General features: G+C 35.4%; 1 protein-coding gene across 3 annotated transcripts in view; it reads left to right on the forward strand.

Annotated features, from left to right (window-relative positions):
* LOC138700401 (putative ferric-chelate reductase 1 homolog) overlaps positions 1 to 26,454 on the forward strand; it is a 421,089-nt gene that overhangs the window by 318,518 nt on the left and 76,117 nt on the right. Inside the window, exon 1 of one of the 3 annotated variants that reach the window (XM_069827017.1) lies at positions 17,457 to 17,627. The exons of 1 other annotated variant lie outside the window; for it this stretch is intronic. The gene's annotated coding sequence lies outside the window, so the exon portion shown is untranslated. One more of the 3 variants, XM_069827015.1, reaches the window with a different exon arrangement.

Here is a 26,454-nt window from a genome sequence, read left to right on the forward strand (position 1 = left end):
TGTAACAATGTTTGTGTTAAGTGCGTAAGAATAATGTAATTTTTAGTTAAAAATTGAAAAACAAAATCTGTACAAAGCAATTAACAACACATTTTCAGCTTCAGAACACTAGCCAATTAAAGAAATGATACTCCTGAATAGTTCATTCTCTATTTGTAATATTTTTTTACCCTTAAAACTAAAGAATAATGGTATTTTACTAACAACTTCAAATTAGTGTAACTCTGAAAATATTGAGATTAGGACAAATGTTTATATGACATTTTCTGCTCAGAATGTCTTCGGAAATAAGCTCTGTAAGTGGCGGTAAATCCTCGTGAATCACCCTGTATATGAGCCTAGGCATTAGTAATAGTATAATACAAACTTTGTACTCATGAAGTTCTCTAATTTAAAATTACTTGCTTGCCTTTTCCTCAATACCCCCTATGTAAGTTTTTCTTGCTTCTTTCTTTCGTATTTACTGGATTTTCTCTTTAACTTTTTTCTTTCCATTCAGATCGTAACATTTTACCTTCTTCATTGCCATCTGATCATGTATATTGCCACTTTATCTTCTTTCCTGCCATTTCATCATGTTTCCATTTGTGTACTCTTTTCATAGTATATTTTTGCACTCAATTTTATCTTTCTTTGTGACATTTATGTTTTGTCTTATATTCTATATTCTTTCTATTTTATTTTTTTGCTTCTTTCCTTTTCCGTCTTCTTTTCTTTGTTTTATTTTTTCCTCTTTTTGATTTGTTCCCATTCTTTATCTCATTTAAATAAATAAATAAATAAATAAATAAATAAATAAATAAATAAATAAATAAATAAAATAGATTTCATCTTGTTTCCATTTGTGTACTCTTTTCATAGTATATTTTTTCACTCAATTTTATCTTTCTTTGTGACATTTATGTTTTGTCTTATGTTTTATATTCTTTCTATTTTATTTTTGTGTTTCTGTCCGTTTCCGTCTTCTTTTCTTTGTTTTATCTTTTCCTCTTTTTTATTTGTTCCCATTCTTTATCTCATTCAGTTTTTGTTTTATTCCTTTCCCCTTTTCTTTCTTCTTCTTCTTCCCTCTGATTTTCTGCTTCTTCTTATTTTCATTTTCGTCTCTTTCATTTTCAGTTTTTTCTTCATTTTTTCCCGTGTTCCTTCTTTCTCTTATTTCAATTTCCTATTCCTTTCCTGCTCTTCTTTTCCTTTTTTATTTTCTAACTTAAGTTTCTTCTTTTTCTCTTTTCTTACCTCTATTTCTGCCTTGTTTCGTCCCTCCGTTTCATCTGTTAATTTATCGACTCAGTCGTCCTTTCGTCTTTCCTTCTTTCGGTTTTTACTCTTCATATTTGTTTGTTTATACTCGACCATGCCGAAATGTAGTAATTATACACCTGGTAGTAGCCCTTTAATGCACCCCATTAAAGTACACCTATTCATTATAATTCAGTTGTTCAGCCAATGAGAAATCACCTTTGTACCATTATAAAACCGCAAGTATCGATTATTCTCGGATATGCAATCGAAAGACAATTAGCGAAAAGTCACAGAGGCTGGAAATCCAATACTGTCGCAGAAGGCTATGTTCTGTTACTATAATAATTATAATTAGCGTTAATTGTAAATAATATTCAAATAAATTCAATTTGTCATCTCGTTTTTCAATTCTAAATCAATTTCCAGGTTATATCAAGACTAATCTTCATGTTATTCTCTAGATTATATCAAGGTCAATGACATTCGTGCCTCGGAAAAAATCAGTACTTTCGCGTCTGCGCACATCTCAGAATTCAGGCCAGTTCCGCTCCTCTCTTACATAACCATAACATGAATACTTATGAATAATTTCAAGTTAGAAATATGGTCGAGCATAAAAAGTCGTATGAAACTTGCCTATAATGGTAATTAAGACGCTCGTATGAAATTACTACAATTATAGGCTCGTGCATAATGTACTGTTATTTCATTATTAATTCCTTTGTTTATTTCTATGGAGATCATTACAGTCTTTGTATTTCTGTTTCATTCCTTCTTTTCTACATATAGGCTACATAGTTCAATGCATCTTCCGCTTCAAGTATCAGAGTGCTTACGTAACTTAGACATTCTTTTGACATGGTTTGTTATAGTATCATCAGCCCTTGTTTATGTAAAGTGCATGTGCTTCCAATGAAATTAAAGCACACATTTAACTTCATAATTACACCAGTACGGAACTGTTTGAATAGTTAACACTATCCACTACAGCAACATACCGAACAGAAGTGTAATTTGATGTAAGATGACCTTCAGGGATGGATATGAACTGCAGGTTGGCGTTAAAATACTTCCTACTCATTTCCCTTATTCCCACGATGTTTTGGATTACCTTCCTTCATATTACTGTTCATTCCTGTATCTTTAGCTTCCGAACTTGTGAAGGACAGTGAGTGCAGTAGTATTTCCTTAGAAAACGTGAATCATCCTTTTAAAAACCAACCTTCTTTCAGGGTTTAGTGCTCTTCTTTGTGGTGAATTTTGTTGTCCCTTCGTGATTAAAATTATCTTCACCAGAACTTCACTGATGTTTGATTTTGACTTCACTTTCTCCTCTGTGTATCCTAACCGTAGGATTTATTTCGGGATGCGAGTGAATTGATGAATTCATATCAAAGACATACAGATATGACTTCATCAATTCACATACTTACACAAATGTAATAATAGATATGAGTTATAGTCCGGGTCAGCTTACTTAATACCCTAAGGGTGAAACCTAACCATTTCCCCCCCCCCCATTACTACATAAGCTAGGCCAGAGTTTCTCAAACTTTTTTGAATTGGGGATCACTTTTTTAAGTCAGAACAGTTTCGCGGACCAACTTACTCTTGTTCCCTTCGAAAGCAAATTTATCATTTTTGTAGCATATTTTAACACCACTATAATTATATTTTTAAATATAATCAATTAATTAAAATTAATTTAATTCAATTAATTTTATATTAATATTAACTAATTAAGTCAATGTTAATAGAAGAAAATTCATGTTATTTATTTTTTTATATAATTCAAGGTATTAGAGTTTGGATTATCTCTAATTAATTAACTAAAAAAATAAATGTTGGTACTAACATTAATGAGATTCTTGCACAGTTGTTCTATATCTGGATGTATGCTGGCAAGCTTAAGTCGGAGATCGTCACGTACATCAAGTCGATTTCGGTACTTTGTTTTTATTAGAGTTAATGATGAAAACCCTTTCTCGCACAGATACGTAGAAGCAAACTGAATTATAATCTCTAAAGCACCATACTACAGTTCACTGTATTCTCTTTTCACTTGTAACAAGGTCCAGAAATTAACCATGCCTTCCGCTTCGAATTTCATTTTAAGTCCGGTGTCGTTCGAGAGTTCAATTAACTGTTCTCTTTCACTCTAAGAAAGTTTATTTTCAATATCACAATGAAAGTGATCACGAACCCATGAAAATTCGTCACATTTACTTGGAAAATAAGTTTCAAATTGTGATCTCAGAATTGTAAAGGGTGCGTCAGAAAGAACGGATGGATTTCAAACTATCGATACGCAACGAGGAGAGAGATATAGTGAGGGGGACCACGACTGTTGGGTCAGCCATAGAATGCAGTTTCAGTTGAGAACATGGTGTTGGTCTGGTGTACAACGTGCTTTCATCGTAGAGACATTTTTGAAAAATGAAGAGTCTGTGATCGCCACTCAGGACTCATTTCGACATCGGATGTCACGCTAGGATTCCAACTCGGAATACAATTTTGCGGTGGGAGGCTTCATTTCGTATCACAGGTTCAACATTAAAGAAGAAATCACCTGGACGAAATTCTATTGCATTGAGATTGTCCGAGGCTACGGTAAGATCTCGCGCCCTGCGACTTCTTTCTTTGGGACCATTCGAAGGCGTAAGTTTGTAAACATCGATCACATACACTGCACGAACTGAAGACAGCGATTCGTGAAGAAATCGTGGCAATTGCACCAGCTATGACTGTGAAAGTGATGGCGAACATCAGAAAACGCCTCGATGCCTGTATTGAAAGCCAAGGACATCATATGGATAATGTTGTTTTACATAAATAAACTGCATGTATTGGTGAATATGTTGATAACAATACATTTTTGATTTCATGAATCTTTACAATTTTCTTGCCATGTGAAATCCATCCGTTCTTTCTGACGCACCCTGTATTATAGGTGTACGACGTACAGTTTCCCTGGAAAAGGATGAGACGATTGAATATTCCTAAGTCTCAGATGTAAGACACTGCGCATGATCGGAGACCAGAGCACTGATACACAAGATAACGAATATTGAGTTACTTAAATTCAGGCTATTTGGTTTGTTATGAGCATCGTTCCGAAATTCACTTCAAAAACTGCAAAAAATATGATAATATTACGTAAATAAAAGATAAATATATACATTAATCGTGTAGTTAAATCGACAATGGACCTTCATGACTAGATCGACACTCCACACAGAAAGGAAAGCTTTCGTGTCGTTTCAATAGCTCAGACGCTAAGACTTCTTCGTCTCGTGTAGAAGAGTGCGAGTTCGATTCCTAGTCTATACAACGATTTTTTTTTGTCTAAATAACTTTGAAATAGCTAAATAACGTTGAAATAGAGTTTTACAAATTCCTCAGATTGTGTTAATGATCACAGACAGTACAAAATTACAAGTTATAATATTGTAAACGTTAATATAATGAATGCATTTATACATACACACATACAATGTAAATGCATATATATTAAAAACTAACAATTAAAATGAATTATGTTAATAACCTAGAATTTAGCTGTAGCAATGTGGTGTCATAACTTGGGATTTGTTTACTTAACGTAATTAGATTTAATTTGATTAGTTTCGCAACAATAATTGGACTTCCTGTTATATCCTGTTATTTAAATATTTAATTTAGGGTTGACTTATTAACTCTTCCTGTGCAAGATGCCCATTATTTCAATAATTATATATCACGCTAAATAGTCATTGTCTACACTAAAGTATTATCGTCATCCCTCATTTCTCATCGTAATGGCGAACCGACGTGGCATGAGACAGCGAGTTATAGCTCTAGTTGAGGCTGGATATGGGGCTAGATCTGCTGGCCGTTTGGTCGGTGTTCCTGGAAGTACAGCAGCGAGGGGGTTCATCGTTACAAAATTCAGGGGAGGTCGAAAATCGCCCTATTCCATGGGCGTCTGCGGATTTCTTCATTGGAAGAGGATGCTCTCTTATTCGAGACAGTTCGACTGGACCTTTTCGGACTGCTAACGAAATAAGAGCAGCATCTAACTTTCCCGGTTCTTCACAGACTGTGATCAGCAGGTTGAGGAACCGCGGTATTAGGAGCCGGAGGGCTGCGCAAATGGAAATATTGGGGGAAGCACAAGCTGTCAACCATCTTGCCTTCGCTACCAATCGAGTGGATTTCGATTGGAGAAATGTATGATGGTATGCGGACAAGATTTTAAGTTAGCGGGTCTCTTTTTGTTTTTTATGATTTTTGTTTCAGGAAGAATACTTTTAACTTCCAAGTAAGATTTATTTATTTTTCGACGAGGTTCAGCCCACTTGTAGACCAAAAAATTGGGCATAAATTATTCCATATTTTTCGACAAATTATACAGTCGAGGAACTCTGAACAAATTAATTACACCTCAATAAAAAAAGAGTTTTACCTGGGATCGAACACGAAACGTTTCGTTTATACTGTGGAACCGACACGCTACTATATGAGCTACCGAGACAAGACAGGGACAGCAGCAGTCCAGAATGTAGATCCGATAGCAGGCATTTGCCATTCGGTACAGAGAAGCAATGATATTTTGTTACCCGAGCTATGTTGTGAAATCGTGGCTTTAAATGGCTGTCTTCTTCGTGATCCTTATTCTGATCCCTGTCCTTGTTGTGGTCCTTGTAACAATTCTTGTTCTATTTGTCATGTTACTTATCGTTATACGTCGATATCGAGTGAACCGCGCTGTAGAACTTTAACTTCCGACAACCAAGAATCGTCTCATTCTTTTTAAGGGTAACTGTACAGTCCGTGACCATTTCAATGTGCAGACTGGGTGTCGACAAAACTATCAAGAAAGTCATAAGTACATGAAAAGGTTCGATACTTTGGTCCTCTGTTATGAATTCGCGTAGTCCCTGGCTGAGTTACAGCCGCCAGATGTGCAGGGAAAAGATGGCGAGAAACACCCCGTTCATAGTGCTTCAAATTCCACTTTTGTTGTTGAGAGTAGAGTGGGAATTCGGTAGACAGGTAGGGTAATAAATTTTATTAAATGTCAGAACTGGGAGAAAAAGTGAAAGGCGGTTGCCATGTGTCATTTCCAAACTCTGAGATTTTCAGCTGTAGTATGATACGCAATTCGTTTTAATTTTATTTTTTCTTCTGTCTTTTTTTGAAGGACCACAAGGGCAGACCTCGAGGACCACAGGTGGTCCGTGGACCATAGTTTAAGAAACGCTGAGCTAGTGGATTATGGTGATTTTCTAATTTGCAGGTTGAATTTTCTTTTGCCAACTTCGTTTCGAATTTCGGTACTGAGAAATACTACAATTGGTAGTGATTTTAGAACTGTTATGTTGGCAGCAATGACACAAGTTGTCAGTAGTATAAATTCTGAAAATTTAAATTGTTCTAGATTTCTGAGCCCGTTACTGGAAGCTAGTGAAATCTGAACATACTAATAATTAATTAATATCAGTATTAATATTAATACATAATAGCTATTGTATGTGTTGCTTTATGTTGTGGTTACAATTTCAAGATTAGAGTCAGGTAAGCTAAGTGTAAATAAATATAACATATTTCGTGTGATACATGCCCTTGGGTAATCGATAGAAATACCATTTCACATTTTAATTAATTTCTTTCGTGTTTAGACTTTTATTACAATAATGGAGTAAATATTCTAATGCATACATTTCAAAGTGGCATTCGTTTTCGGAATTCTCACGTGATCAAACAAAATACATTTTTAGGTTAGGTCTCGTGATTCGTAAACTGTTTAATCAAAGCAATGAATTTCGTGTTGTCAGACAAAATACATTTTAGTATTAGATCATGCACTAGTCTACGAAGTACTAACATAATGTGCGAGAGGTCTAGAAGAAAAATATACTCTTTCACAAATTATTGAACCTTTTAGAAAACACCTCCCCAACATAAAGATGAGATGTGGTAAATAAGCAAGACATCGTTATTGTTAATACTATATTATTATTATTATTATTATTATTATTATTATTATTATTATTATTATTATTATTATTATAGTACATGGCATTGTGTGATTTTATCCTCTTTTGGTGATATCTAGTATTGGTTGGCAACACTGAAGAGACCACCAAATTAATCTTTTAGGAATTACCCTTACGTGATCCTCAGTATAGAACGGGTAGAGCGAACTTCTATCTTGATATAAATTAATAATGCGTACCGTATGTTCTAAATACGCTGAGTACAGGACGTGTAACACGTTTATTCTTCCGTTGTCGTTTGACCTAAGTAAGTTACTCCTTACACACACGGAAATGCTTGTGATACTCCAAATATTTAAAGCCGTGTCCTAATTTCTCGCCTGCAGAATAGGCCTAATGGCAGCATGGTTTTCGTGCAATGTGCGTCATGTAATGTCTCTTTCTTTCTGCTACTTCAGATTTTACCTCAGTAAGCTTTTGCACGTTTGATGCTCTTGTGGTGTAGTCCTTCGGCCCGTCACGCAGACGGTCCTGGTTCATATCGTTTCTGATTGGGATTTTTCAATGAAAAGCCCATAATGAGTTAATGACACTTGTGACGGACAAGGTCGCAGCTGGGGATTTTGTTGCAGTTTTCCTGTTTCCTTATGTTAAGCATCAACATGATTCCGTCCGATCTCCTGTACCAGGCATGTTAAACTCAATTGAAGTTTCCTCTATGACCAAAGCTCGGAACTTGGGGACTTGTGTCTTTGCACGTGACTAAGCGACCGGACTTCAATGTCAACATACTCCCGCTTCCAGCACGGAGGTACTGTCAGGTCTGCTACAAAAGTGGTTTCTGGCTGCGACAACATATTGATAATATTATGGTAGGTTGAAACACGTAATTTCATAGCATATATATAATAAAAATAAACATGAGAAATATATCAAATTTACTGTTCTGCTGTGTACATTTTATTACAGTGTATGACTATCTACATTCGAAGATTTTTCGGTAGCAGACTTAAAATACTGAATGTTTTCACTGTTACTGTTTTCTGTTCGATTTTCAGCAGTTGGTAGCTGATCTCGTATCTGAAAAAGATAAGTATATCCTAAATTGTTCTCGAAAATAGTTTTCAATTAGTGTGTCACTACTAGGGCAAGCCCCTCTACGTTTCGATCCATGGCTGTGAACAGACTTTTCTACAATTTGAGGGACTGCAATTCCTTTCAATGAATTTCGTTTCCAGCCTCTAGTTTGTGTGTGGCACAACTTACAAAATATAAACTCTCCATTCGAAAAAAATAATGTATCTCCTCCGAATTCTCCACGAAATTCTGTATCTTAAATTTAAAACAAAATGTATTTTCAAACTTCTATAATACCCATTCGAAATAACGAGTATTTTCTATTTCCTCAAACAGACCGTTTACCTTTAATTCTCTGAATGTCATTGGGTTCGACATAACAGTTTCTTCGTCCGTCTTCCTGTCATTAGTTGTGGCCACTTTCTTAGTACACACGACTGTCCCTGAGCACTTGCAGCGTGAGCTTTGTGTACGCTGTACCTGTAACCTTACTCATGCACACGACACACAAGTCCCCAAGTTCCGAGCTTTGTCTATGACTTTTACACACGATTGACGTCCATGCACATGGATGGGCAACTCGTGTTCCTAAAGTGCTAAAAACCTTGAAAGAGAGAAAGACAGACGGAGCCAGCCGCAGCAGTTACAAGTTGTTTGTAGTTTCGCTGCAAAAGCCACGGTGCGCTCTGGCGGCTCATGCAGGTGGTCGTGATATCTACTCCATGATTTGAATTTCAGAATGACGCATGGTACAGTAATTATAGTAATTTTAGACAGACTATACCTGAACACAACAAAATTATATTATTTCGTAGCTTTGTAAATTAGTTTAGTACTGGAAACACAAACTAAATACAACCTTTTCAAGAGACAACAAATATAGCTGCAACACTTATTTATTATTAAAATATTTGTTAATATTTCTTATTATATATATTATTTGAAACGTAGAGCGAGAGAATTTAGAAGTCTTTATACATTAAAGAGTATTCCTCCGTTCTCAGAAAGGTAATAGTCTGTATTCGCAAACAACATAGTCAAGGAAGTATTTTTTACATGTCACGGCAGATGAAATGAGCTTACTTCTGAGCTCTTTCTTTGCTTTGAGAGCTTTTACCTTTTTTCTTGTACTAAACTCTGCTCCAAGCACATACAGTATTGGAAGCAAAGAGTATATTTGGAAATTCTGACTTAGGCAACATTACGAACAGTTCGATTCCTGATTTCGCTGGAATCTGAGTGGCGTATTGTTCTGTAGATTTATCAACTCAAGCTATACATTTTCAGGATTTTCTATCGGCTGTAAGCCAAAAGGATTTCAGAAACATCTCGATTCCTTGTCAATTGTCACTGTTTCTCCAAACTTAAAGTGAATACTGCTGTAAGTCTTGAAGTACGGTCTTATATTTGATAAGAATATTTTCTAATCACTCTTCAAGATAGTTCATATTCAAAGAAAGTGAAGTTGTCTATGTTCTACATGATACTGCTACATTTCAAATTTATCCATAAATGCTCTTATCTAGTCTCTCATATGTCGTGCAATTCTGTAACTCGCACGCACAACGTGCTAACGATATTTGATATCAGTCTCACCTTGTTGATATCCCATTTTTACCTTTATCTGTTCTGAAGCAGATGCAGACAGAATTTCCTTACTAAAACCTTCACTGTATATTTGTAACATAAAATTAATGCGTAAGAAAGTGTAATAGAACATAATACAAGCTTTACCTCTCTTCTTAATAAAAAAAATTCTCTTTCGACTCGTAACTAAAGGGAAATGATCTGGGAATTATAATGTTTTTCACTTAAAACGAGCCGCCACTGACTGCAGATGCGATCGAACTTGTGTCTTGAAAGAACCGCATGCAGACAGTACAGTTAGTACAGAGTCCGTTCTACCTGCACTGAGATTGTGTTGACACTTTGAGAGCACGAGTTGCCCACCCATGTCCACGCATCTCTCTAAATCAAAAACTTGCTTCAGTGTCAGGTAGCACATAAATTCATGTTGTATAAATAATCACCACTCTAAACATAAATTAGGATAAGATTGATAAGTCCACACACAAACTATTGAACATTAATCTATTTAGTGATTAACTGATCGCAGACAACTCTTGTTTTGCACTAATGTATCAATATTCGACTGAATTGTGTTAGTAGAGCAAAGATAAGATGACACTCATTTAACCTCGAGCTTGCAGCTGATTTAGGCCACACCGATTCGTTTAAAAAATAGCTATTGTTCACGATTAGAATGATTTTTGGTCCACACCTGTGGAGTAAAGGTTAGCGTGTCTGGCCGCGAAACCAGGTGGCTCGGGTTCGATTCCCGGTTGGGGCAAGTTACCTGATTGAGGTTTTTGCGGGGTTTTCCCTCAACCCAATATGAACAAATGCTGGGTAACTTTCTGTGATGGACCCCGTATTCATTTCACCGGCATTATCACCATCTCATTTAGACTCTAAATAACCTAAGTTGTTGATAAAGCGTCGTAAAATAACCCACTAAAAATGATTTTTGAGCGTATTTGTCACTTTCCCCAGAATGTTATTATTTTAGTTTTCTTCTCAGAAATAGTAAAATCATAGGATTTGCAAATATTATTAAAATAATATAACGATCTCTGTAGATCATATTCAGTGTCTTGAATGAAGATTACAACGTCATCATATAACAATATATTTATGTTTGTATTATGATTTATTTTTATATCTGGATTTGCTAAGGTTTTCCATTTCTGCATTATATTGTTCAAATAGATGTTGAATGTTGTGGGTGAGATTGTACAGTAGTGGCAAAAAAACCGGACCGACCCTTGTAGCTGATTTCAGAGCCTTGTTCACAGTGACAGCACGATAGACTGGTAACTAAGACTTTCGTGGTTCGAATCCTACCTGGGAAGGAAATTTTTTTTGTTCCTTATTCAAATTTATTCCCAACACTTTTCGATTGCTGGATAATTTCATGTTCTAGGAATAATAAGTTAATTAAGTAGTAAAATATCACTGCAATCGAAAAGTATTGGGAATAAATTTGAATAAGAAACAAAAAAAAAAGTTTCCTTCCCAGGCAGGATTCGAACCACGAAAGTCTTAGTTACCAGTTTATCGTGCTGTGGAGTGAACAAGTCTCTGAAATCAGCTACAAGGGTCGGTCCGGTTTTTTTTTTGTCACTGCTGTACATCCTTATCTAACTCCCCTATTTATTAAAATTTCTTCTGCTTGTGTTGTTCCGGTGTTTATTATTATCTTCGAATTATAATATAAGCTTCTTATTGAATTTATCAGGTGTTTTGGGTATCCTTTTTCTTTCATAGTAAGTTTCTGTTTACTCGATCAAATGCCTTATCAAAGTCTATAAAATCCACATGAGTCTGAAGATGGAATTCCCTTCGTTTTTCAAATAAGTCCTGTAATATAAATACTAAACATGATACATAATTAATTTACAGTTCATATTCTAATTCTACTTCATAATAGGCCTAAATGACAATTTATACAGGGACATCATTTTATTTTTACTTCAATTTTTATTGTATCTGAGTTTTTTTAATGTACTTCATTCCCACTGCCTCTACTAGTAAACTTCCAATGCAGTTAAAGTCGCCTTACGGTCATAGTAAACATTACTGAGTTAGTGAGTATAGTATGTTCCAGAAATATGTACGCATTTTCCAGTGAGGAAAGAGCTTTCAATATTGAATCATTATATTTTCGCACAGGCACCTCGTCCGTTTGCCTACGTCGCATCCCGGTTTCCCTCACCCGCTTCTTCTCGCCCCTCTGTAAAGCTAATGGTTGGGCTGTCTTAGCTCTTTTCTGAAAACATTAATTTCTGTTAGGAATTGGACGTCTACGTAATATTATACAACTGTTTAAAATAACTTAAATAAAAGGGTCTCGTTAAGTAATTAACTGTCACGTGATTTCCCCTCTTTCTACGACCCTGCGACAAAAACACTTGGACGGACAGTAGATAGCATGTCTGAGTAATTTTATCTTTTCGGATCGGGCAGAAGTGAAGATTGAATTTACAGTACGTAAGGTACTCTTTTATAGAGTAGGTACAGAATTATTTCAACATGAGTTACTACTACGAAGGATGAAACTGGTAATTAGAATTAGGTACAGTAGTCTATAGTGCGATAATATGCATAAAAGAACTGAACCCTGTGTCGAAATGAACGGCCACCGTATTCAAAAATGTGTTTAAATATCATATTATGATTATTTTTCAATTTAACTTCATTCTCTATGTTGTACGCTAATGTGCTGTAACAGTACAATATACACTGCATAATGAATACGTTCGCATGAATAGCTCAGTTCGTGAGTAAAAACACTCATTGTTAATATTGTACTGTATTTTGATTAAACAAAAACCAAATGAAAATTATCAAACTCAAAATTGCGATATTTCTTAGTTTACGTAAATGGATGAACTACTTTTCTTCCTTCCTATACCTAGTAAAGTGATTTGTTTGTATTTTACGCCAGTATCATCGAACTCTAGTCGTGGAAGGGAGTAGCAAACAGTGTTTCCGGTTCTCTTAATCCAAAGGTATAGCCAGGTTAATATTATAAATGTTAGTAAAAATAAAATGATGTCCCTGTACAAACACAGTATAACCTATAGAAATCGGCTAACACTCACAGATCAATTCCATGTAAAAGTATGTAATTAGGCAAAAAGGGCAAAGTCACAGCTCTAGTAATCTCTAAAGAAAAGGTAAATAGCAACAGTCATTGGATCCTAGCCTGAAAACAACGAAGGCATAGTGGTGCATGCATTTTGTTCAAGATCACGCTTTGTTGTTTAAAGATCCTTGATTGACCCCAGACTTTAGAATCAGCTGTGTTAGGGACGGAAGTGCTGCACGTTGTGGTGGAACCTGCCGAGGCCGTCCAGTTCCAGGGTGTGACTGCCTACGCAAATTCTTGTGTAAGGAGCTGACGTGCTTTGCTGTGAATTGCTCTGAAGTACGTATTGTCTCTCGCCCATTAACACTCTACGCTTTTCCTTGCTGTCGCTTAAATACCTGCGTTCCTTGAAGCGCGCCCCAGTGTTATAAAATTCCAAACTATGTACTCTTAAATTAATGAAATACCAAATTCATACGGACGTTCAAACAAATAGCAAATTTACATGGGCAGCAGCACCACGGACAACTCACCACGTCCTAGTGCTGCCCAAGATTATGTAGTCTCTGGAGCCTCAGATACCTCCGATTGATGCCGCGCAGATTGTATATGTGCGTGGCGCAGATATATACTTTCCGCTGAGCTTTCCTTTAAGGATATATGTACTTGAACGACCACAAATATTATCAGAAAATGCAGGCTCTAAATTTCTAAAATTTTATAAGGAAATGAACTTACAATTGGACAAAAATTACAAGGTACCACAACAGAACTTATCAGAACTTAAAATATCTGATAAAAGTATGAAAAAGGTTATTAACAAAGCTCGGAACTTGGGGACTTGTGTCTTTGCACGTGACTAAGCGACCGGACTTCAATGTCAACATACTCCCGCTTCCAGCACGGAGGTACTGTCAGGTCTGCTACAAAAGTGGTTTCTGGCTGCGACAACATATTGATAATATTATGGTAGGTTGAAACACGTAATTTCATAGCATATATATAATAAAAATAAACATGAGGAATATATGAAATTTACTGTTCTGCTGTGTACATTTTATTACAGTGTATGACTACCTACATTCGAAGATTTTTCGGTAGCAGACTTAAAATACTGAATGTTTTCACTGTTACTGTTTTCTGTTCGATTTTCAGCAGTTGCTAGCTGATCTCGTATCTGAGAAAGATAAGTATATCCTAAATTGTTCTCGAAAATAGTTTTCAATTAATGTGTCACTACTAGGGCGAGCCCCTCTACGTTTCGATCCATGGCTATGCACAGGTTTTTCTACAAATTGAGGGACTGCAATTCCTTTCAATGAATTTCGTTTCCAGCCTCTAGTTTGTGTGTGGCACAACTTACAAAATATAAACTCTCCATTCGAAAAAAATAATGTATCTCCTCCGAATTCTCCACGAAATTCTGTATCTTAAATTTAAAACAAAATGTATTTTCAAACTTCTATAATACCCATTCGAAATAACACGTATTTTCTATTTCCTCAAACAGACCGTTTACCTTTAATTCTCTGAATGTCAATGGGTTCGACATAACAGTTTCTTCGTCCGTCTTCCTGTCATTAGTTGTGACCACTTTCTTAGTACACACGACTGTCCCTGAGCACTTGCAGGGTGAGCTTTGTGTATGTTGTACCTGTAACCTTACTCATGCACATGACACACAAGTCCCAAGTTCCGAGCTTTGGTTATTAATAATATTTTTTAGAATTCACTTTTTACTTTAAATTAATTTTTCAAAATTTGACAATTTTCACACGTATTATTCATAACTCCACAACCATTAGAGATAGAATTCTGAAATTTTTTACACTGGTTTAACATGCATTTATGCAAAATGTAGAGTACAATAATGCTCATTTCTTTGAAAATAGGTAAATTAGGTCACAAAAATTATGTCAATTTTAATATATTTTATGTAGGACAAATAAAAAATTAACTGTATTAAAATAAACAACTCTACACGTCTGAGAGTAGTCTACTTTTCAGAAATAAGTGTTTATTACATGCAGGAAAAATATTAAAAATGTCAGAGAGACCATGACAATGTTATGGTTACCAAATGATGTAACTGCAGAATTTTTTTGTGTTTTGTTTTCATACTTTGATAAAACTGGTTTGAAAAATATTATTAACCTTTTTTATACTTTTATCAGATATTTGAATTCTAATAAGTCTTGCTGTGGTATCTTGCAATTTTTGTCCAATTGTGAGTTCATTTTCTTATAAAATTTTAGACATTTAGAGCCTGCATTTTCTGATAATATATGTAGTCGTTCACGTACATATAACCTTAATCGAATCATGTAGTGCAGCGTTTCTCAAACTATGGTCCGCGGACCACATGTGGTCCTCGAGGTCTGCTCTTGTGGTCCTTCAAAAAAGACAGAAGAAAAAATAAAATTCAAACGAATTGCGTATCACACAATAGGTAAAAATCTCAGAGTTTATAAATGACACACGGCAATCGCCTTTCACTTTTTCTCCCAGTACTGACATTTTATGAAATTTATTTACCCTAAACGTCTATTGACTTCCCACTCTACTCTCACCATCAAAAGAGGGCATTAAAGCACTATGAACGTGGTATTTCTCGACATCTTTTCCCTACACATCTGGCGCCGCGCCTGTAACCCAGCCAGGGACTACCCAAATTCATAATAGGACTAAAGTACCAAACCTTTTCATGTATTTATGACTTTCTTAATAGTTTGGCGACACCCAGTCTGCACATTGAAATGGGCACGTACTGTATTATAGAACGTGCAAAATTGCATCTTTAGGCCTACTTGTTGAAAATCGGGCATGTTTCTGCATTAATTTTTTTTTATTTCTGTTTTTACAGATGACGATATAAGAAATTTTCTTCTATTAACATTAACTTAATTAGTTAATACTAATATACAATTAATTGAATTAAATTATTTCTACATTAAAATATAAGTATATTGATATTGAAGTATGCTACATAAATTATAAATTTGAAACTTTTATTGTAAATGATTTCCTATGTTTTCGTATCATTTATCTTAATGTTTTTTTTTCTTTTCAAATTGTCACATAATTGTTTTTAATGATTATTCTTTATGAATTGATTAGTAGGCCGATCTATCGAACCCTTATTTAGGGCGGCTTTTGATAATACAAATTTATTATTATGTTCAGATTCTCAAAATCAATAAATGCTAGTTTATTACTCCATGTACAGGGACATCATTTTATTTTTACTTGCATTTTTATTGTACCTGCATTTCTGAATGTACTTCACTCCCACCCCTTCACTAATGTCCTTGCTCCCGTCAGACACACAAACTTACGGCCGCTGTTGCATTCGAAGTCTTCAAGCAGTGAAGTAAACACTGCAGTGTATAGTGTGTTTCATAAATATGATTGCGTTTTCTATAGAAGAAAGAACCTATATTAATAATATCGTACCAAAAAATTACATTCAAGAAACGATAAATTCAATTTCAGAGAATATGCTTCAAAATGTTTTTAATAATTTGCATAAAAGAATTGAAGCCTGCATTGTAATGAACGGCAACCATTTCAGCAACTTGTTTAAAGATTCAGATTAGCTTATTCTGAATTGAGGTGGCTAGAAGCAAAGGAATGCTAGTGACATTTGTAATGACATGAGTTAAGTGCATCCAGTGTAAGCTGAAGTATCTAAAATTTTAGTGGCAAAGGGATATTTTAATCGCATCACACATTAAAATTTAAATAAAAATTTCAACGGTTTTACGAAAGCTTAAATATTTAAACCCCATTTTCTCAAAAGTAACTTAAGTGCACTTACAGCCCTTTACATATGAGCCCTTCAATTTAAATGCACTCTCTATATTGTATGTTAACATCAATAATTAATATGCTAAGTAAAGAAGACATTACATAACGAACACAGCCACCTGAAAAGTTGAGTTTTTGAAAAAAAAATGTTTCTACTCTACTGTATTTTGATAAATTCCGTAAAAGTGATAATCAAACTGAAAATCGTAATATCGTATTTCCCTACAACATAAATGGATACACTACTTTTCTCTCCTCCTATACCTAGTAAAATGATTTGTTTACATATTGCAGTAGTAACATCAAACTCCTGTAATGGAAGGAGGCAACAGTGTTTCCGAGTATAGCCAGGTTAATGTTAAAAATGTTGGTAAAAGTAAAGTGATGTCCCTGTATAAAACAGTTCTATACATTACGTATTTTACATTTAATTTACTCGTCCAACCCTGGACACATCATGTTTCTTCGTGATGAAAATATATCTAGATCTTTCCGTTGGTAATAGATCCTGGATCCGCAGATTTCATAGCCAGTTACTTGCTTTTGATTGGGGAATTTTGGTAATGACTAATTGTTTAAAAATCTGCGTTCTCGAGAAGCGTCCTTGGCATGAGTCATGCGGACTCCGAACGGAAGACTCGTAGAGAAAGACGGGGAAGTTCCGTAGAGGTTAGTCTCGGTTGATACCAAGTTAGTATCTGATGTATCATTATGAGCTTGCGCAGCGTTTCAAGTTCCGTGTTTTGTCACACTGAAACGGTCTGTTACAGAAGTAGTGAGTGAAGTTTAGTGTTCGTGGTGTAACAGCAGTGATTGCAGCGGAAATATTGTTTTAATATTCTGTGCAAGTTCAAGTACACATTATTACGGTATGTGCAAACTGTGATTGTGTATCGTAATAAACCTCAAGACGTGTGCAGTAAATTTTAAGTTTAGACGCTGTTTGCGGTTATTGGTTGCTCTTTAAGTTTTCAGGAGGTTCTAGTTAATATTACAAGTTGTACAATTAAATATACAACATCGAAGTTAATAGAGTTATCTCCAAAGAATCGCTCGCTGACTGAAGTAATATTGTTCAGCAAGTAAGTATTTACACCACGTTTTCCTTGTAAATATAAAGAGAAGGTGGTAATATGGGACAGCCTTTTTCCACAGTCTCTAATTTGAAAACAACGGAGTTCAAAATGGGATTTGAAGTGATACCTTATAGAAATATCATTTCTCCTTACGTGTGCAAAGTCATAACATGATTACGTCAAAGAATCAGATGTTATACAGGGTGTTTCCGGGCTAGTGTTACAAACTTTCATGGATGATGGGGAAGTGCACAGGTATCAATTTGAGATAAGGAACCATGGCCCGGAAATGACTGACAAGGAGAGGACACGCTCTGTATATCACCGCATGGAATAAGATTGTGTGAGATGAAAGTACAAGACGTACTGTTTAAAGACACACTTGGTATGGGTGGCCAATGACCCCTCGTTTTGAAAATATTGGCTATTGTTTGTGACATACTTCCGTTAGGTGCCTAATAGGGAAGCATTAGACTGTGTAACAGCGTAGCCCGTATGAGGACCATCAGTGTGGTTTTAGGGGTAATAGATCGACTATTAGTAAGATTTTTTTGTATTCGACAGATATTGGAGAAAAAATGGGAGTATAAGGGTACAGTACATCAGTTATTCATAGATTTCAAAAAGGCATATGAATCGGTTAAAAGAGAAGTTTTATATAACATTCTTATTGAATTTGATATTCCCAAGAAACTAGTTCGATTAATTAAAATGTGTCTTAATGAAACTTACAGCAGAGTCAGTATAGCCCAGCTTCTGTCTGATGCTTTTCCAATTCACTGTGGGCTAAAGCAAGGAGATGCACTATCACCTTTACTTTTTAACTTTGCTCTAGAGTGTGCCAGTAGGAAAGTTCAGGATAACAGGGTTTGGAATTGAACGGGTTACATCAGTTTCTTGTCTATGCGGATGACGTGAATATGTTAGAAGAAAATCCATAAACGATTAGGGAAAACACGGGAATTTTACTGGAAATAAGTGAAGCGATAGCTTTGGAAGTAAATCCCGAAAAGACGAAGTATATGATTATGTCTCGTGACCAGAATATTCTACAAAATGGGAATATAAAAATTTGAGACTTATCTTTCGAAGAGGTGGAAAAATTCAAATATCTTGGAGCAACAGTAACAAATATAAATGGCACTCGCGAGGAAACTAAACGCAGAATAAATATGGAAAATGAGTGTTGTTATTCGGTTGAGAAGCTTTTGTCATCTAGTCTGCTGTCAAAAATCTTAAAGGTGGAATTTATAAAATAGTTATAATACCGGTTGTTCTGTATGGTTGTGAAACTTGGACTCTCACTTTGAGAGAGGAACAGAGATTAAGGGTGTTCGAGAATAATGTTCTTAGGAAAATATTTGGGGCTAAGAGGGATGAAGTTACAGGAGAATGGAGAAAGTTACACAACGCAGAACTGCACGCATTGTATTCTTCACCTGACATAATTAGGAACATTAAATCCAGACGTTTGAGATGGGCAGGGCATGTAGCACGTATGGACGAATCCAGAAATTCATATAGAGTGTTACTTGGGAGACCGGAAGGAAAAAGACCTTTGGGGAGGCCGAAACGTAGATGGGAGGATAATATAAAAATGGATTTGAGGGAGGTGGGTTATGATGATAGAGACTGAATTAATCTTGCACAGGATAGGGACCGATGACGGGTTTATGTGAGGGCGGCAATGAACCTCTGGGTTCCTTAAAATCCATTTGTAAGTAAGTGTTTTAAAGGCTCACTTTACGCAGTATCGTAGAAAAAGGATTTTAAGAAACAATTTCTTTACTCCTTTCGTACCGTGCTACGAAATTTTTTTTTATGAATAGTTCTTTCTATCTAACTTTAATTTTCAAAAACGATCTCTGCTGTGCTGCACGGTAACCATTGACTTTGTAGTTAAAACGTAGTCTTACATATTTTTATTGGTTTAAAAGGTAGCCTGATAATTCACTAGTGTTAAAGTATTGTTTTACCTATCTTCCATTTCACTTTATAGTAGGTTTATCATAATTAGCATTCATTCATTCATATTCTGACGGTTCGAAGTGTAAGAGAGAGAAATAACGTTTGACACGAAAAGTTTACTCTGACGTCACACGTGATACCATAGTAACAGAACTTCGTGTCTTGTAATTTTCCACGCGGTCAGTCTCGCTCCATTTTCTGTTCAGTGTGTCTCCAGATTTTCCACACAATTTCTCACTCATTGACTAATTCATTTGTTAATTCATCATTCCATACTAGTCATGAAAATATTGTGTATATGAGTTTCATTTTACACTGAAACCTCTCCAACCGGGACAAGTATGGTTCAATAAAAAAATTATCCAACCTAACAGGGTGTTCAAGGTAGAGGGAAGTAGAATTTTTTTTAGCATGCAATGGAAAGGAAATTACTGTACATAATGTTAAGGAACTGCAGTATTCAAATACTTTGTCATTCAGTTCGTCATTAACAGTTTTGCAAACTCTATTTATTTCCTCACTGCAATTTTGTTCCCATGCATTTTATATTTAGGTCCTATTATTGCTTATGTTTGAAATTGTTGATTTAGAAATCCCAGACTCTTCTGCAATTTTTCTACAACTAATAACTATAACACAAACGAACAATAACTTCTTTCTTCCTTTCAGTGGTTAATTCCACCAACTTACGCTTACTCATATTGAGACACTACACTAACTGCATAAATTGACTCTCACAGATAAACACCTCAACAGAGATTGATTTCTACACTGCAGGCCTACTGAAATAATTTCGCATCATAAAATTTACTGAGAAATCATTTCTAAATGGAACCAAATCAATACATCAGGACTCAATAACCAGTACCTTAACATTAAATACCCTGCTCTTTGCAGACGATCAAGTTATAATTTTCAATTCGGAGAATAACTTACAAAGAGGACTATATACATTAAATAAAATATTATCAGATTTTGGGATGGAGATTTCAGCACAAAAATCAAAAGTAATGGCATTTTTGGGACAAGATCCAATCAGAAGACAAGTACAAAATTTCAATTATCTAGGTTGTGAAATACCTTATCAAAATGAAAAAGATGTGAACAAGAAAATTATAAGTAATTGATTAACTAACGGACTTACTCGTGTTAATTATGTAAGTCTGTTCTGCTTACAGCTGTTTCGGTGCTTCATCACACCATCCTCAGAGCCTACTAGGTGTGATGAAGCACCGAAACAGCTGTAAGCCGCACAGACTTACATAATTAACACGAGTAAGTCCGTTAGTTAATAAATTACTTATATTCAAGTGTTAAAAGTAGTGTACGCAAGATTCAAAATGGAAGAAAATTATCAAATTGACACAAATTTTAGGAATAATAAATAGTACATTAAAAGCTAAATTAGTACAAAAATCCACAAGAATAAAAATATATAATACTCTAGCATTACCCTCCCTTTTATACGGAAGTGAGATTTGGACATTAAGGAAAAGAGATATGAGCAGAATCAAAGCAACGGAAATGAAATTTCTCAGACGGATACTCTTTTAGATCGAAAAAGGAATGAAGAGATATTGGAACAATTAGAAGTAGAGTCAATAGAAGAAAAAATAAACAGATACAAACTAAATTGGCTACACCATGTAAAACGTATGGACAATTCAAGAATCCCCAAAATGATGATGCAATATCAACCCAGAGGACATCGACGGTTAGGAAGATCCTTTAAAAGACTGCTAGATGGGGACGAAACAGGTCTACACAGGCCTAATTAATAACGGATGATGATGATGATGATGATGATGAAGTTTACTGTTATGAAAAATAATACCCCTTCATTCCATACTCAAATTTAGTCACAGTACAGTTATAAAAAGGACAAAGTGGGTAATTCCAGGAAAGTAGAGCTGAGACGAGATGTTATGGCATCAACCTGCGCGAAGTTTTAAATTGCCGCCCAGCAGGATAGAGGAGTGGGGGTTGTTTGGGTTACGGTTCTCAAGCTCAGAGCGGCAGGCATATCCGTTTAATCTCTTTCTAAAAACATTCGTCTTACCTTAGTATCACCACTTTCCTACTCAAGAGTCCGAAGATACTTAATGGAATTACGCCCGCTATTCCATCTTTATATTCTTATTCTCAGTCCGAATCAGACGTTTGATTTGTGCTAGAATCCGATGTCCCTAAGTTTATGGAGATGTTCTCAAAAATACTGTCCATCACGTGCTCACATTCAATGTAATTGTTCTCTACTTTCTTCACTAATCATACACTGATATCCATTCTTGGAAGAAGCGATTGCAGAGTTGGCGTCCGCTTATGCGTAGCCTAGAAATTATAGATGAGTCTTATGACTTCCTCATCAAAACTGTCTACAGCTGCAACAATCTTCTTCGGCTGTGATTTTTCCGGACTGGAGAAAGAATCTGTTATTCCTGCCTCAATATTTTTCCCTTATTTCCTGATTCTTTCCAAGGTTCGCTTTGAAATACCAGTAGCAGCCAATATTCTTGCACACACCATACGCTTTTCAATGGAATTGGTATTTCATTTACAGCCTCTTCTGACATGAATTTCCATACATTGTATTTTATTTCATATCCTTGACTATGAACTACTCTATGATTTCACACGTTAGACAATGCCATAATGAGGGCGGTCAGAAGGACAATGTTTTCAGTATTAGCAATAGCGGTAGTAGCAGAACGATCTGAACACTCGGAATGCCAGTAACCAACTAACCCAACACCCCTCCAGTTGAGTGTGAGGGCGAGTCCAAGGAAACGAACTAAAATTTGTCCCTCGCGCTGGTGCCATAACTTTTCGTCCGGGCTCTAAAAAGAGGTGAACAGTTGCTGTACTGTCCAGTTTCAAGAAAATATGCCAAGTATAATGAGGTGTCTAATATACAGAGGTGTCAAAAGACAGAGATTTGACTGTATATACATGAATATCAAATAAAATACATTACACTGTTAAATAATGAACGTATTGTTCTTTTTGCTTTAATTCGAGTATAGAAGTATAGATGTTTGACGCTATCATTGAGATCTTAATATCTCTCTTGTCAATTTTATTAATGATTCATAGTAGGATGTTTCGTGTCCAATTCGGCAACCCAGAAATAAATGAACATCTGTGTGTATTCGTTACTGTACAAGAAATTTCAACGAACAGTATAGAAGCGGTCTGGAATTTCTCACATTCGCTCTGATTAAAGATAAGGAAGACATGCGACAAATCCGTCCAGCATATTTTGTTAATAGTTGGTTCTAATCTTCATTTGACAAATCGGTGTCTTTAACATATGCTAGCCTATGCAAAATTTCCATGACAGTAAATCAAAACAACTGGCATCTTGCCCGGAACGTGTGAAATTCTTTACAGAAGAGTACGCAATTTTCCTACCTTCCGTTATGGTGAAATGTGTTTATCTACGAATTCTTTTCCCATATACACAAACAATAAAAATTAATAACATCGTATGTCTTCATATGGAAGAACTTGTCGCAGTGTTATTGTTTTGGTTGAAAAGTACCGTAATATTACAAACAAATAATTAGTAACAACTTTCAAATCCGTCCGGCCATTCTACATTTCGACTAACGTTAATTGGACTTTTACAATCCTCAATATTTAACAGGTTTATAAAGCAGAGTTTATGGACTAAGTTTAGTTGAAAATGATTAAATTATTTTCTTTACTTACTTACTTACTGGTTTTTAAGGAACCCGTAGGTTCATTGCCGCCATCACATAAGCCCGCCATTGGTCCCTATCCTGAGCAAGATTAATCCAGTCTCTACCATCACATCCTACCTCCCTCAAATCCATTTTAATATTATCTTCCCATCTACTTCTCGGCCTCCCCAAAGGTCTTTTTCCCTCCGGCCCTCTATATGCATTTCTGGATTCGCCCATACGTGCTACATGTCCTGCCCATCTCAAACGTCTGGATTTTATGTTCCTAATTATGTCAGGTGAAGTATACAATGCGTGCAGCTCTGCGTTGTGTAACTTTCTCCATTCTCCTGTAACTTCATCCCGCTTAGCCCCAAATATTTTCCTAAGCACCTTATTCTCAAACACCCTTAATCTCTGTTCCTCTCTCAAAGCGAGAGTCCAAGTTTCACAACCATACAGAACAACCGGTAATGTAACTGTTTTATAAATTCTAACTTTCAGACTTTCTGACAGAAGACTAGATGACAAAAGCTTCTCAACTGAATAATAACAGGCATTTCCCATATTTATTCTGCGTTTAATTTCCTCCCGAGTGTCATTTAGATTTGTTACTGTTGCTCCAAGATATTTGAATTTGTCCACTTCTTCGAAGGATAAATCTCCAATTTTTATATTTCCATTTCGTACAATATTCTGGTCACGAGACATAATCATATACTTAGTCTTTTCGGGATTTACTTCCAACCCTATCGCTCTACTTGCTTCAACAAGAATTTCCGCGTTTTCCCTAATTGTTTGTGGATTTTCTCCTAACATATTCACGTCATCCGCATAGACAAGCAGCTGATGTAACCCGTTCAATTCGAAACCCTGCCTGTTATCCTGAACTTTCCTAATGGCATATTCTAGAGCGAAGTTAAAAGTAAAGGTGATAGTGCATCTCCCTGCTTTAGCCCTTTATTTGGCAAAAATTAATTTTTAATATTCTCTGTGATTCAAGCGTATCTTACCCATCTACAAATCAAAGGAACTGAAATTAGATTTCCCTTGTCTTGTTTATGGTTGTGATATCTTTTAGGTGGCCTATTGTTGATTAGAACGTGTGGTTTTTGTTGTTTATGAATCTCTAATATAAACTGATGAGGTATTTCGCTTCTCCTTGTCCTGAAACATTTTCTTAGTACGAGAATTTTTTATTTCTTCCCTTAGGTTCTGAGTTTCTTCTTAACATGTTTTGGGTAGACTCAGGGCTGTAACCAGCAGACAGCTTTAGCGGTTTCTCTGATCTTCCTAGGGATTGCAATTATGCAATTGAACTAGGTCTTGAGCTGAAGTTTCTTTTTTTTACATTGGACACAATTCAATAAAGACCAGATATGAAATTATTAATCTAATATTTAAATACTAATGATCGAGCTGTGCGTCAGCACGATTATCTAGTTCTGGAAACAGATTTAAGCTCCTGATCGCGATCGGGTCGATAATCGCGATTAGTGACTGTAGTCTGTCACTAGTATTGACACACTTAAATCTTACAGCAAATTATATTTATTTATCCAGATTCCTGTATAGACGTTACATGCAATCTTAGTGAGTTCCTGAAACCCTCTGTCACTTTTTTATGTGAATAACATCTATATATATATATATATATATATATATATATATATATATATATATAATTTGAACTGGTAATGGAAATTACGGGAAAACGGCTGGACGGATTTTAATAAATGACCCCTCTTTTTGAAGCTTGGAACTCAAAGTTTTTCGGAAAAATAGTAGGTTTCAGTGAAATGTCAATTTTTAAACATAATTTTCCTATTTTCCAAAATTCATCTGTCGTCAGTTTTGAGAACTAGCTAATGGCATTCACGGCCGACTTGATATCCCCTTCGCTTTTTTGTAAAGGAGAAGCGAAGCGAGCATCAAGTCGGCCGTGTTGCATTTCAGAATAAAACAAAACACTACTACAGTAAACAATATTACACGAAGGCCATGATCTGCAAGAATGCTGACATATTTAGAGCTCAAATTAAATTGGTTATTAAAAACTTAACTTAACTTAACTTAAAAATAATTTACAGGTTCGATTCTGTGGTGTGTAATTTTCTGGGCACAGCTGTGTATTGGATATTAGAAACTACAAAACTTGAGGTGGTTTGATGACATTATTACCATTAGAAATAACTACCATGATGTGACTATTTTTCGTTAATTATACATATTAATGCTATATTGATGATATGAAAGTGAAACTTTTTGGGGTTATATAAGTAGATGTAGAGAATAACTTAAATTAGATTTTGATTTCTATATTTTAATGAGTGGCGGCTATATAGTATATATAATATATGTTACTGAAAGCTATAAAACTTACGTAAGATAGTAATATTATTAAAAATCAAATATTTTTGTAATTATTAATCAAGTGGGGTTGGGTCTTTTCATATATTTAATGGCGGTGTGGTGTAGGTATTTATATGCGTGGTTCTCTTCAGTATTGGCTCGAGAGAGAGTATCTTTCATTGTTATGGAAGCAAATAACATTCCGAATGTCTGGTATTCTTCATTGAAAAGAAATCGGAAAAATGTTTATTTGAACGTCCAATGAACTTAGTTTGCAGCATTTGCTGCACAAGCCACTAGTTAAATAGAATTGTGATAACCTTGTTACTTTGCGTAAATAATCAACTGTAGAATTACACCTCAAATCGAGAACTTGAAACGTTTTAGGACTCAAATACAGGGCGTTAAAAATAACGTTTACAACGTTTCAGGGATGATGGAGGTAAAAACAAACATCTTTTGTAAGTGACAAAACTTTGACAGATGCGCCGTTTATTGTGTACGTAAGTGTTAGTGTAATCCATAAGGAACGAGACCAATTGTCGTTTTAGGGGTGGTGTTCAAACTGCCGTCCATTGAAGGCATTGCACAACTGGTACCTTCGTACTATAGAGTGT

The sequence above is a fragment of the Periplaneta americana genome, chromosome 5, assembly GCF_040183065.1.
Source record: "Periplaneta americana isolate PAMFEO1 chromosome 5, P.americana_PAMFEO1_priV1, whole genome shotgun sequence".
Classification (NCBI taxonomy): Eukaryota; Metazoa; Arthropoda; class Insecta; order Blattodea; family Blattidae; genus Periplaneta; species Periplaneta americana.